This window comes from Hyperolius riggenbachi, chromosome 12 (assembly GCF_040937935.1).
Source record: "Hyperolius riggenbachi isolate aHypRig1 chromosome 12, aHypRig1.pri, whole genome shotgun sequence".
NCBI classification, from domain to species: Eukaryota; Metazoa; Chordata; class Amphibia; order Anura; family Hyperoliidae; genus Hyperolius; species Hyperolius riggenbachi.
This window is the reverse complement of record NC_090657.1, coordinates 51913173-51927023: the sequence shown is the minus strand read 5'-3', so window position 1 is coordinate 51927023 and position 13851 is coordinate 51913173. Positions and strand designations below refer to the sequence as shown.

Sequence of the window (13851 nt, the reverse complement as noted above, 5' to 3'; positions counted from 1 at the left end):
AAGGACCTGGCCAAGTAATTTACTGCATCAGGATTCATCACACATTGTATATTCATACAGTTGCATGCAGGGTTGTGGAGTCTAGGTAAGTTTAAGGAACCTGAAGGGCCCGTTCAGACTACAAAGTGCGGACCGCAACGCATGTGGACCGCAATGCGTACGAACGCACGCCATCCGCGTTCGTATGCGTTGCGTGGCTGATCCCATCACTGAAAAGTGAATGGGACAGCCGCGCGTTTTTTTAAAATCTGCGTGCAGCATGCGTTCCTGGACCGCACAGGTCCGGAACGCATGCTGTGTGAACATCAGACATTGCACTCTATGCAATGTCTGATGTCCTGCGTGTCGGCCCCCCGCACGCGTTTCCAAAACGCATATGGAAACGCGTGCAGTGTGAACGGGCCCGAAGTCGGAGGTTTCATAAACTGAGGCGTTGTATTATTTGTGTACTAACTCCACTGCCTTGGTTGCATGGTCGGAACCCGGGGAATAAGTTACAGCAGAATTCCTTTATAGTTAACTTCAAGGGACCAGGAAAAATAGTTTACTATATCAGAATTGCTCATACATTGTAAATTTATACATACATTTGCTGGGACATGAGGACTGAGTTTACTATATTCAGAGGTTCACTAAACCAGACTTAACTATGAGAGTTTACCATAACCAGATTCTACTGTGGTACTTGGACAGGTTCCTTGAACTTAGTCATAGAATAGAATCACTATCGTAAACCCCAATGGACCAGGAAAATTAGTTAACTATATCAGAATTGGTCATAGATTGTGTATTTACCCAGACGCATTTGCTGGGGCCTGAGGACTGAGTTTACTACAGCCAGATGTTTAGTTTACTATATTAGAGTTTACTATAAGGAAATTCTACTGTAAGGCAGGGGACACTTATTATCTTTCAGTTTTCTGCATACATGCATACATTTTCCACACACCATGTGTGTTCATATGCAGGAAAACACGCACATTTTTTTCACAGCAGCAAATGTAATGGATAGAGAAAACTGACAAAATGTGCAGAATGTCAGTCAAGTGGCCTGACCAATACATGTATGTCTAAAAAAATATTTAGCAACAGCTTTCACTAAAAAAGTGACATATATATTTGTGAGTGAGTATATATATATATATATATATATATATATATATATATATACACACACATCCACACGAGCTCTGACGAGCCACATGGCGACCTTCAGTGAATGAGGCCCGCTGGGAGTCACATGTGGAGGTCACAGGCTGGGGAGGGACACAGTCCAGCAGCACAACGTGGTGAGACTGAGGAGAGGATCCCCTCACACTCTGATGAATACCCCATCCAATACCACTACCTTATATGACTACAGACATATGCCGTAGCATTTGTATGCTATTCTGTCGGGTATGCTAAAATGTTGGAACACATGATGTGGGCACAATGGAGCCCGTCACCCGCTGTACGGGCAGCCCGGGCCCAGCAGCCGGCTCTGGGTCACTCACCTTACGGGTGGCCCCTGTAGATGCGGGCGGCTCACCACTAGGCCTCGGCCTTGTTTATGCTCGGAAGTAAAATGGCGTTAGATCTACAAAGAGAAGAGCGCGTCGTTACTCAGCCTGGCAGAGCGGGGGGAGTGTGCGGGCGCCGGGGGACACAGGCACAGCTGAGGGGGGTACCTGGCCTCGGGGTGGGGTGAATGTGACGGGACACCGCGTAATGGCAAACCTGCGACTCCCCGAAATGGCGGCGGCCAGGTTCCTCTCAGCAGCGACAGCAGAACAGGGTCTACGACGGAAGCGGGCAAGGGCGCACGTGACTCCAGGAGAGGCGCCCTGACTGGCTGCGGCTGGTCACGTGGCAGGCTGCTATAGCGAGAGCTGAGTGAGCTTGTCTTCCCGCCTCGCTGCTGCGTGTGAGGAGAAGAGGAGGACTGAGTGAGGCATCCGCCAGAGGAGGGTTTGGGTGGTCTGAGGTCTCTACTCGGTGAATGGGGCATTATTTGTAAATGTATATAGTGAATAGAAACCCTAAACAAGAAGTGAGGCTGGGACCAGCACCCATAGCAACGAAGGAGACAAGTCTGTTTTCAAGACAACAATAGGAAGACACACCCTATTCACACCTTTTGTTTGCAGATACCAAAAGAATTCACGAACAAAGAAAATCAAATAACCCTCTTGGACTTGCCCTACAAAAAAAAGATATACTGAAAACTTTAAAGCGGGATTGTCACCAGAAAAAATACAATTTCTGCGGCGTTAGTGCGGTGGGAAAGCCGCGTTGCCCTGTGGTGTCTCGTTCGGAGATGGAGGTTCTGCGGCCGTCGTCTTCCCATCGCGATCGCCGTTTCTCATCACCGCAAGGGGACATGTAGCCGCGGCGGCTAGCCGACCCTGGACGTCGCATGCAGCTTCTAGGGCCGGCCAAAACGTCGCATTAAATCGGGATCGGAACGCCATGTTTGCATAATCACCAGTAACAATACGATGCTAAATGCTCCCATTCACTTGAATGGGAGTGTTTAGCTGACGAGTCCTGAACAATTGGCGGTAAATGCTAAGCCATGACCAAGAATTTAACTTCATCCCAATCAGTAGCTGATGCCCCTTTTTACATGAGAAATCTATTCCTTTTCACAAACAGATCATCAGGGGGCTCTGTATGGCTGATATTGTGATGAAACCCCTCCCACAGGAAACTACGAGGAACATGGTCCTTGCAGTTTCCTCTCTCTGAACCTCATTGCATTGTGAGAAATAGCTGTTTACAGCTGTTTCCAACTGCCAAAAAAGCAAGCAGCAGCTACTTTCAGTGACCTCACCTGCCAGCAGTAAAAATGTCACCAAGTGCTAAATGTCAGAATGTAAATCAGGGAGAGGAAAGATTTTTCAATGGGCAAACACTGACTAAATAATTTATACCTAATTATTGTACATTATTTACACTGGAGTGCCTCTTTAAGTGATAAAGATGTTAATCCTGCATTCAAAACTTTTTCTGCTGTTATGGTTTGGAGTTATCACATACCTTAGGAGCACTGGCCCTTTAATAGCCAATGCCATTCAGTTGCATGCTGGGGGTTCTTTTTATCTATAATATATTCCTCCTCTTCCCTTTAATTGCCTGCCTAGCTGAAACATGATCCTCTGCTCACTTGTGTTTACAATCTAGGCTGAGGTGACTCGGCGATTAGAGGAGAAAATAAAAAAAAGGGAAGAAATGACATCAGTATTTAGCCTCAAACTGTGGGAAATAGACATGGTTTCCACCAGGAACATAATTCTCTTCATTTACTATTTAAAATTCAATGAAATCAAAACGTGGACAGTACAATACATGTGTTATGTAAGTAGATCAAGTATTTATCTACTTATATATGTGTTTTTTCCCCTGGCATAGTATGGCTGATCCTCCTGCTTTAAAATAACTGTTCAAATTGAAGTGTAAAGGTAGCCATACATCAAGCGATTTGGCATCCAATTGACCATCCGATTCAATTATTATAATCAAATCGGATGAAAATCGGTACCGCAAAGTGCATGCCTGACCGACAATGCGACCAATTTCAGGACGATATTGGTTGCATAAGTCGACCGCGCATACTGCAAAATGATAGGGTGTGTAGCAGTAACAGTGTGCAATTTTGGGACGATCGACGAAACCCCCGGCGCTGTCCTCCCTAATGTTAACTGTCTCCCCTGGTGCCCAGTACATGTTATACATTTACCTTTCCACCGCCCCCGCTTGTCCCTGCTAGCTCTGGGCGCACTCCACTCTCCCCTTGTGGTTGCCTAGTAAGGGTGTGTGTATGATGTCATACCCGTGGCCACGTTACTAGGCAACCACATGGTACGCGTGTATGGAGAGTGGAGTGTGCCCGGGGCCTGCTGAGACAAAAGGAGGTAATGGACAAGTAATGTATAACGTGCACTGGGCACCAGGGGGAACATTAGGTAGAAAGTGCCGGGGAGGCGAGGAGGTCGGATGCGTCGTCACAAGGCCGATTCCAGATCAATTTCGGCATGAAATTGATTGGGAATCGGCCTGCAGTGTATCGGCAGCCAACAGATCTCTCTCATCAGATTCGACAGAGAGATTTGTCTCTTGGTCGAATCTGCCCATCACTAGATGTATGGCTAGCTTTAGATGACACTATCAATCTTTTAAAGTTATTTGTATAAAGGGATGTTCAGAGAGGTAATGAGGGCAGTTTGGCTGTGTTCCAAATTGAGCTGAGAACAGACATTTATTTGTATCATATTTTTATCATCCTATTTTATATATAGGAGCCATTCACACTTAGGGCTAGTTCACACTACGTCCAGAACTGTATCCGTGTCTTGATTTTTTAAAACTGGATCAAACCCAGAGACACGGATAGCAATGTTAAAAATAGCAGCCGTTTTCACCCAAACAAAAAACTGATCCATACGCGTTTGATGGGACCCATTTTCAAATCCGTTGCGGAGGATATGGATTTGCAGCATTTTTACAGAACGCATATGGATCTAGATACATGCAGGGTAGTGGCAGGCAATAGGAAAACGGATCCTCCTCTACACAGGCCGTTTTGGACACATGTGTCCCAGCCTATAGGGGAGAGAGGGGTCCCGCCATGCTGGAGGGTGATAGCAGGCAGGACGGGGGTGTCAGCGGGGACGCCCCCTCCCTCACCTGGGTCCCCCTCTACCCCCTCCAGCTAGTTTCCTCAAAAGTTGTTCCAATGTAGAAGAGCGGGGAGCTTACCTCCTCTTCCTACTTCCTCTGCTCGCCGCGTCACTGCCTGCAATGCCGCCCTCTGAAGTATAGAGGGCGGCATTGCAGGCAGTGACGCAGCAAGCCGAGGAAGTAGTAGAAAAAAGTCAGAAGATGTGAAAGGTTGGTGCAGTAGATTTCAGATTGATGGAATACGCCTGAAATGAAATAGAAAACTTGATGTGTTTACGAGAAGACTGACAAGAATGGAGTGTGCCTTAAAGTTTAAGCAAACTTGAACTTAAGATATACCTATGAAATAATTAATTGAATGTGCAGTAGTGATAGTATTTAGAACTTATCTGTAGTCTAATATTCTTATTTTTAATTTAAAGGAAACGTCTAAGCTTAAAAAAAAACAAGATCCACTTACCTGGGGCTATCTCCTGCCCCTGGCAGCTTATCTGTCCCTTGCCACAGGTCCGCTCCAAGCCGGTGTCCCGGGTTCCCCTCCGTTGCAGATGCCAACTTTGACAGGTCAACATTTGCGCCTGCGCACGGCTGCACCTGGGATCTTTACTTGATCCCTCAGGTGACACTGCAGGGCTGATGCTAGCCTGCGGGGGGCAGAGGAAGGCTGATGGAGAGGTGCAGTAGTGATGCCATGCAGTGGGCGTGGCTGAATCAATGTGCCAGGCTGATTAGTGGCTGAGGTGGGTCAGGGGCTGCGGTACACACACTGGATTTTCAGCAAAGGCAGTTATCAGCCACCTCAGGCTGAGTTTCATCTAGCGTGTATACAGAGCTTCATCTTTACTAGAGGTAGACAATTTGCATCCCTTATATTTACTTAGCTTTATTGCTCTGTCTCTCTCTGAAGCAAAGGGCTTTCCACCTTTTATTGTCCTGAGCGATCTTGCTTATCTCAGTCCATGTTGTCCTTGCATTCTTTATTTCCTCCTCCACACTTCCTCTCCAAGATGCTTTTGATCTCCCTCTTATTTTTTTGATCTCCCTCCTTTACCTTGGGATTCCAAGAGAGTCTGAAGTGAATTAAAAACAAAAAAAACAGATAATTACCTAATAAGAAAGGCTCTGGGTCCTAATGAGCCTTTCCGTTCCTCTCACGGTCCCCAGGTTCCACTGTTAGCTCCCTAGCTTAAGACTTCTTTCTCAGTGGCGTTGTTCTTGCGAAGATATGTGGCCAATCCATTTCCACTTCCTTTGTTTGATGCGTAAACCCACTGGTTCTTCTTTGGCTCTCTCCCACAACTCTTTGAAATTATATTTGACAACCAATGCCTTCTAAGGCATGAACACTAGGAATCCAGCGCAGGCGATTTGGGCGCAGGTGGCGCCATAGACCGTAATAGGAATTACGGCTGTAGTGGCACACAGTGAGTAAGTTTGGCGCTGTCAGAAGACGGAGCTGAAGTTACTTTTAAAACACTGTAATTCGTCCGCCAGCAATAGCTACATCATTAGGCTAAACTTTGACCCTCTACATCACAGTCAGCAGACACAGGGCAGCCAATCAGGCTACACTCCCTCCTGGAGCCCCCCCCCCCCCCCCTAATAAAAAGCAGCAGCATCTGCCATTTCCTCACTCTGTGTGCTGCGTAGGTAGTGAGAGAAGGGAGAGAGGTTGCTGCACAGATTAGGGAAAGCTTAGTTAGGCTGTTGTTAGGCTTGTTAGCTTGCTCCTTGCTGAAATTTATTGCTAAGAAGCACCCCAAAACAGCTCTTTTGAGAGCTGGTGTTCTTTTTTTTGTGTGTGTGGCCCACTGACACTTGCATATACAGCCCTGTCAGTCGCAGCTGGCCCTTGCTAATTGCTATACTGTGCAAGGTTTAGCACATTCAGTGACTACCTTTTCACTGCACCTGTGTGGGACAGCTGCATATTTGTAATACCAGTCACTGCATACCTGTTCATGTTTACTGCACCTGCGTGACAGCAGCACGCAGTGTTATATACCCATCACTGCACCTGTTCACGGTACCTGTGTGTGTGACAGCTACACATTTGTAATATCAGTCACTGCATACCTGTTCATGTTTACTGCACCTGCGTGACAGCAAGCAGTGTTATATACCAGTCACTGCATACCTGTTCACTGCACCTGTGTGTGTGACAGCTGCACATTGTAGTGATACCAGTCACTGAATACCTTTCACTGCATCAGTGACTGCACATTGTATTATACCTGGGAGTCAGTGCATACCTTTCACTTGAATGGATGGCAGACTTGCCCTCCATAACAGATTTCCGTTAAAGGCAAGTGGTGTCATCTCTGGCACACAGCGTTGGGTGAAGGGTCTATCTGACCACAGATGCCTGGTCTGCAAAGCACGGTCAGGGCAGGTACATTACGTATACAGCACATTGTGTCCTTCCTTGGATGTGTGGTGGTAGCCGTTTCTCAGGCTTCCACTCCGGACCGGAATCGAACCCTGATTCCCCAGCCATTATGCTGCAGAAAGTACCAAAGAGAGTTGACCACACAGTTAAATGGATGGCAGACTTGCTCTCCATAACAGATTCCCGTTAAAGGATTTCAAGTGTACAAGTGTACTCATCAATATACAGGGCCTCAAAAGAATCCTGTATTTCTCGTCACTACCTCCCCGAGTCGAGACTTGCGTGCCTTGCCTGCTGCCTTCCTTGGATATGTGGTGGTAGCCGTTTCTCAGGCTCCCACTCCGTACCGGAATCAAACCCTGATTCCCCAGCCGTACCCTTGCTTTAACAATGGTAGAGAAAGAACCATCGACAGTCTGAGCAGCGAGGAACCCCTGGACTACTAGGTGCGCAGGCTTGACCTGTGGCCACACCCAAGATAATAAGGTCGTTGTTTCATTGTGGACAGACCAAATTCGATCAGTCACTCTTGCCATGGTGCGCACCAGTCCAGCACAGCCGTCACTACACAAACAGCTGTTTGCCGTGCGTTACACAGTGAGTTTGGTCTGTCAGTGTGAAGCAGTACACTAATTACACTACCTGATTGATGTAGACACACGCAAGATGTTTGAAAGCACTTTAGGCCTGCAATTTAGCATTCAATGTGATTTCTGCCCTTAAAACGCTGCTTTGCGTCAAATCCAGATTTTTCCCCGGGACTTTTGGCATCTACAGTATCCCACTCATCCATGCCCCCCTCCAGGTGTTAGACCCCTTGAAACATCTTTTCCATCACTTTTGTGGCCAGCATAAATGTTTGTAGTTTTCAAAGTTCGCCTCCCATTGAAGTCTATTGCGGTTTGCGCGAACCCGAACTTTTGCGGAAGTTCGCATTCAAGGTTCGCGAACCTAAAGTCGAAGGTTCGAGCCATCTCTACTCCTCAGCTGTCTCCTGCGAGCGGTGCTGTTGCACCGTGCGGCGCATTTACATTTGGGTCTATTGTGTTTGTCAGTCTATTGTGGGTCTATTGTGTTTGTCGGTCGTCACAATATTGCACCTGAATCAGGTGGTCGATCAGTCCACAATATCACTAGATGTACAGTGGCTTGCAAAAGTATTCGGCCCCCTTGAAGTTTTCCACATTTTGTCACACTACTGCCACGAACATGAATCAATTTTATTGGAATTCCACATTAAAGACGAATACAAAGTGATGTACGGGTGAGAAGTGGAACGAAAATCATACATGATTCCAAAAAATTTTTCCAAACATTTTTTTACAAATCAATAACTACAAAGTGGGGTGTGCGTAATTATTCAGCCCCCTTTGGTCTGAGTGCAGTCAGTTGCCTGATGAGTGCTAATGACTAAATAGAGTGCACCTGTGTGTAATCTAATGTCAGTACAAATACATATGCTCTGTGACGACCTCAGAGGTCGTCTAAGAGAATATTGGGAGCAACAATACCATGAAGTCTAAGGAACACACCAGACGGGTCAGGGATAAAGTTATTGAGAAATTTAAAGCAGGCTTAGGCTACAAAAAGATTCCCAAAGCCTTGAACACCCATGGAGCACTGTTCAAACGATCATTCAGAAATGGAAGGAGTATGGCACAACTGTAAACCTACCAAGACAAGGCCGTCCACCTAAACTCACAGGCCGAACAAGGAGAGCGCTGATCAGAAATGCAGTCAAGAGGCCCATGGTGACTCTGGACGAACTGCAGAGATCTACAGTTCAGGTGGGGTAATCTGTCCATAGGACAACTATTAGTCGTGCACTGCACAAAATTGGCCTTTATGGAAGAGTGGCAAGAAGAAAGCCATTGTTAACAGAAAAGCATAAGAAGTCCCGTTTGCAGTTTACCACAAGCCATGTGGGGGACACAGCAAACATGTGGAAGAAGGTGCTCTGGTCAGATGAGACCAAAACGGAACTTTTTGGCCAAAATGCAAAACACTATGGGCTTGATTCACAAAGCGGTGCTAACTGTTTAGCACGGGTGTGCTGAACAGTTAGCACGTGAAGTGCCGTTTGCGAACTTTTGCACGCGCAAAGTGCCGCGATTCGCGGCAAATTGCGCGCGCAAAAGTCAGCGATTGCGCGAATCGCTGCACTTTGCGCGCGCAAAAGTCCGTGAACGGCACTTCACGTGCTAAATATTCAGCACACGCGTGCTAAACAATTAGCACCGCTTTGTGAATCAAGCCCTATGTGTGGTGGAAAACTAACACTGCACATCACTCTGAACACACCATCCCCACTGTCAAATATGGTAGTGGCAGTATCATGCTCTGGGGGTGCTTCTCTTCAGCAGGGACAGGGAAGCTGGTCAGAGTTGATGGGAAGATGGATGGAGCCAAATACAGGGCAATATTGGAAGAAAACCTCTTGGACTCTGCAAAAGACTTGAGACTGGGGCGGAGGTTCACCTTCCAGCAGGACAATGACCCTAAACATAAAGCCAGGGCAACAATAGAATGGTTTAAAACAAAACATATCCATGTTGTCACGGTCACTTACCTGTCTGGACGAGGCGGCTGGCACTTACGGATGCTGCAGGTGTCCTGGTGCATGCTGGTGGGTCCCTTACGGGTCCTGGCAGGGTGCACACTGGGCTCCGTGTGTGGCAGTGGAGACATCGGCGCTCGGCGACGCTGGTGTGATACTGTGCGCATGCGCGCCCGAAGGGCCGCCTGTTCATGCATCTTTTATGGGTTTGTGCGTGCGTTTGTTCGGCGTGATTGCGTCTGGTGTTCCGCGTCATCGCGTACGGACGTACGCGTCATAGCGTGCGTCCGTCGCGTCATCGCGTGCACCGGATGCGTCATTGCGTGCAGACGTTCGCGTCTTCCCGCCAAACGGCCTATTTAAGTCTGGAGAATGCCATCATTCAGTGCTGTAGTATTGCAGCTAGTTTTGGTGTGTGTTCCCGTGCGTGATCTTTGTATCTGCCTGTTCCTGATCTCATGTTGCTGACCCTGGCCTGGCTGACTTCCCGACTTGCTAACGACTCCTGCTACGTACGACTGCCCGCTCTGTTGCCGACCTCTGCCTGTCTGAGTACCCGTCTGTTGCCGACCTCTGCCCGTCTGAGTACCCGTCTTGTTGCCGAACTTCTGCCTGTTCACGGATCCGCCTCAGTATCTGCTCCTGCTTGGAATCAAGTCCTGAAACCCGCCTGGAAGCTGAGTCCTTGCACCTCCAGACTCAGCACGCGGGAGCGCTTCAGTTCCTGTCTGGTGACACCATTGGATCTGCTAGCGCTCCTGCACCGTACTAGCTGTGGAACCCTGTTCCCATTCCAGGGTACAAAGCTAGTGAGTGGCAAGAGCAGCTGCCCTCAGCACATCGGTCTCCAGCTCCCAAGGTACGTCACAAAAATACTACAGCCAAAGATGGAGACCGCTGAGGCAGCAAATGTACTGAGTACCTTATGCAAACAAGTTACCGCACTCACGGAGGCCATTAAAGAACTACAAGCTGGTCATGTGCAACTCGAAGGCCGGATTAATACCCTGCGTGCTGGGGAATCTCCGTCACCTCCTGCTTCGGCACCTCAAGTAGTTCCAGTACCTGCCTCTGATCCAGTGGAACCGGTTCCTGTGATCCCTGCAGTAAACCCGGAACCTCGAGTACCTACACCAGAACGCTTCACAGGGGACCGGTCCAAATTCTGCTCCTTCCGCCATGCATGTCAGCTCTACTTTGCACTGCAACCTCGCACCTTTTCTAACGAGGAAACAAAAGTAGGATTTATCATTTCCTTACTACAGGAAGAACCACAGTCATGGGCCCACAGGTTAATGGAGCAAAAACACCAGTGTTTAAGTTCTATGGAGCAATTCTTTACTTCTATGGCAGTGTTGTACGATGATCCCCAGCGTAGTGTTACAGCTGAACTTGCCATCCGCAACCTAAAACAAGGTCGTAAACCAGCGGAGGAATACACTACTGAATTCAAACGTTGGGCATCAGATACCGACTGGAATGAGTCAGCCCTGAAACATCAATATCATCTGGGATTATCTGAGTATCTGAAAGATGAACTGGCTCGAGTGGGAGTACCCAGTACCTTGGACGAATTGATTCCCACTGCCATTCAGATAGACCGACGCTTTCGGAGAGAAATCAACTAACTGGAGAAATCAATGCCCTGCTCTGCCCGTACTTCTTGGCTTCCTGTAAATCAGTCACCATCTCCGATCTCTGCTTCCACTGATGATCAACCTGAGCCCATGCAACTTGGAGTCATGCGTGCCCCATTAACCAATGAAGAAAGAACCCGCAGGCGCCAGGGAAATCTATGCTTTTACTGCGGAAATCCGGGATATTTTCTGAGGAACTGTCCAGTTCGTCCAGCGGGTAAGGAGTATCTTCAGAAAGCTCAAACTCCACCCAAGTACACCCCATCCACGGCTCATACTCATATTTACAGATCACAGAAACCTGGAATATCTTAAAACAGCTAGAAGACTGAATCCCAGACAGGCCAGATGGGCTTTGTTTTTCTCAAGATTTTCATTCCATATTACATATAGACCTGGATCGAAGAATACTAAACCCGATGCCCTTTCTCGTATGTTCCCGGATGATCAGCCTCAGGTCAGTCCAGATACAATATTGTCCAACAAGAACTTTTTGATCATGCAACCAGACATTATAAAACAGTTACAACTAACACCAACAGATATCTCAGAGGAAGTCAAATCTAATCTTGTCCAGAAACAGGATCTTTGGTATCATTTGTACCTGAAGAAACACGAGTAAAGGTATTTCAACTCTGCCATGACCACCAACTAGCAGGACATTTCGGATTTTCTAAAACTTTGGATTTGCTCCGAAGATACTTTTGGTGGCCAGGACTCAGGAGGGATTGCAGGATGTATGTCTCAACCTGTACTGTTTGCAACCGCTCAAAAGGAACCCATCTCAAGTCTTGGGGTTTGTTGGAGCCTTTACCCATTCCTCCAAGACCTTGGCACTCCATATCCATGGACTTTATCACGAGTTACCTAAATCAAGTAATTGCAACACAATCTTTGTGGTGGTTGACAGACTTTCGAAGATGGCGCACTTTGTCCCAATGCAAGAGATTCCAACAGCACAAATAACCGCTTCAACTTTCATTAAGGAAATAGTCCGTCTTCATGGTATACCAGCAGACATCACTTCGGATAGAGGTGCACAGTTTACTTCCAGGTTTTGGACGGCCCTCTGCAAGATGCTGAACATTAAACTTTGCCTTTCTTCAGCCTATCATCCACAAACCAACGGCCAAACAGAACGGACTAACCAAACACTGGAACAGTATTTAAGATGTTTTTCCTCATGTTCACAGGACAATTGGGTTCAGCTGCTTCCAGTAGCAGAATTTGCCTACAACAACTCCGTTCATTCCTCTACACAACAGTCTCCATTCTTCGCCAATTATGGTTTTCACCCATCATTTCTACCAAACTTGATTGCAGAGACTCCTGTTCCTGCTGCTGGAGAATTCATCAAATTATTACTTCAGAATCATACGGTTTTACAGAAGTCCATGGCACTAGCCCAAGCAACATTTAAGAAGAAGGCAGATGATCAAAGGAGAGGTGACTCTGATATGAATCCAGGGGACTTGGTCTGGTTATCATCAGTTAATCTCAAACTGTCTTGCCCGTCAAAGAGATTGGGACCAAAATTCATCGGTCCATTCCCCATCAAGAGGAAGATTGGCCAAGTGGCCTATGAGTTAGAGTTACCCAGTAATCTGAAAGTACACCCGGTATTCCATGTATCTCTATTGAAACCTGTTCTCAAGGATCCTTTTCCTGGCCGAATCATGGCCCCTCCTCCACCTGTCTTGATTAATGGAGAAGAGGAGTTTGAGGTGGAGACTATTATGGACTCCAGAAGAAGAGGGAGAGGCATTCAGTACCTAGTGAAGTGGAAGGATTATGGGCCAGAGAATAACACATGGGAACCAGCCTCAAACCTACATGCTGATCGCCTGATTAAGGAATTTCATCAAAGATGTCCTGGTAAACCAGCTCCAAGGGGGCATCCGGAGGCTGCCCCTTAGAGGGGGGGTATTGTCACGGTCACTTACCTGTCTGGACGAGGCGGCTGGCACTTACGGATGCTGCAGGTGTCCTGGTGCATGCTGGTGGGTCCCTTACGGGTCCTGGCAGGGTGCACACTGGGCTCCGTGTGTGGCAGTGGAGACATCGGCGCTCGGCGACGCTGGTGTGATACTGTGCGCATGCGCGCCCGAAGGGCCGCCTGTTCATGCATCTTTTATGGGTTTGTGCGTGCGTTTGTTCGGCGTGATTGCGTCTGGTTGTCCGCGTCATCACGTACGGACGTACGCGTCATAGCGTGCGTCCGTCGCGTCATCGCGTGCACCGGATGCGTCATTGCGTGCAGACGTTCGCGTCTTCCCGCCAAACGGCCTATTTAAGTCTGGAGAATGCCATCATTCAGTGCTGTAGTATTGCAGCTAGTTTTGGTGTGTGTTCCCGTGCGTGATCTTTGTATCTGCCTGTTCCTGATCTCATGTTGCTGACCCTGGCCTGGCTGACTTCCCGACTTGCTACCGACTCCTGCTACGTACGACTGCCCGCTCTGTTGCCGACCTCTGCCTGTCTGAGTACCCGTCTGTTGCCGACCTCTGCCCGTCTGAGTACCCGTCTTGTTGCCGAACTTCTGCCTGTTCACGGATCCGCCTCAGTATCTGCTCCTGCTTGGAATCAAGTCCTGAAACCCGCCTGGA

General features: G+C 47.9%; 2 protein-coding genes across 11 annotated transcripts in view; one reads left to right on the top strand and one right to left on the bottom strand.

Moving 5' to 3' along the window:
* RBM39 (RNA binding motif protein 39) overlaps positions 1-1797 on the bottom strand; it is a 63096-nt gene extending 61299 nt beyond the window's left edge. For 3 of the 5 annotated variants that reach the window (XM_068263947.1, XM_068263948.1, XM_068263949.1), the window contains exons 1-2: positions 1671-1797; positions 1497-1579 (exon numbers count right to left, since the gene is read on the bottom strand). The gene's annotated coding sequence lies outside the window, so the exon portion shown is untranslated. Of the gene's footprint in view, positions 1-1496; positions 1580-1670 lie in introns of those variants that run through there. The other 2 variants (XM_068263950.1, XM_068263952.1) reach the window with 2 other exon arrangements.
* Positions 1798-1880: 83 nt separating this feature from the next.
* The window catches only part of LOC137542203 (rho GTPase-activating protein 39-like), a 246130-nt gene continuing 234159 nt past the window's right edge, over positions 1881-13851 (top strand). For 3 of the 6 annotated variants that reach the window (XM_068263943.1, XM_068263946.1, XM_068263940.1), the window contains exon 1: positions 1881-1977. The gene's annotated coding sequence lies outside the window, so the exon portion shown is untranslated. The remainder of the gene's footprint in view (positions 1978-13851) is intronic. The other 3 variants (XM_068263945.1, XM_068263942.1, XM_068263941.1) reach the window with 3 other exon arrangements.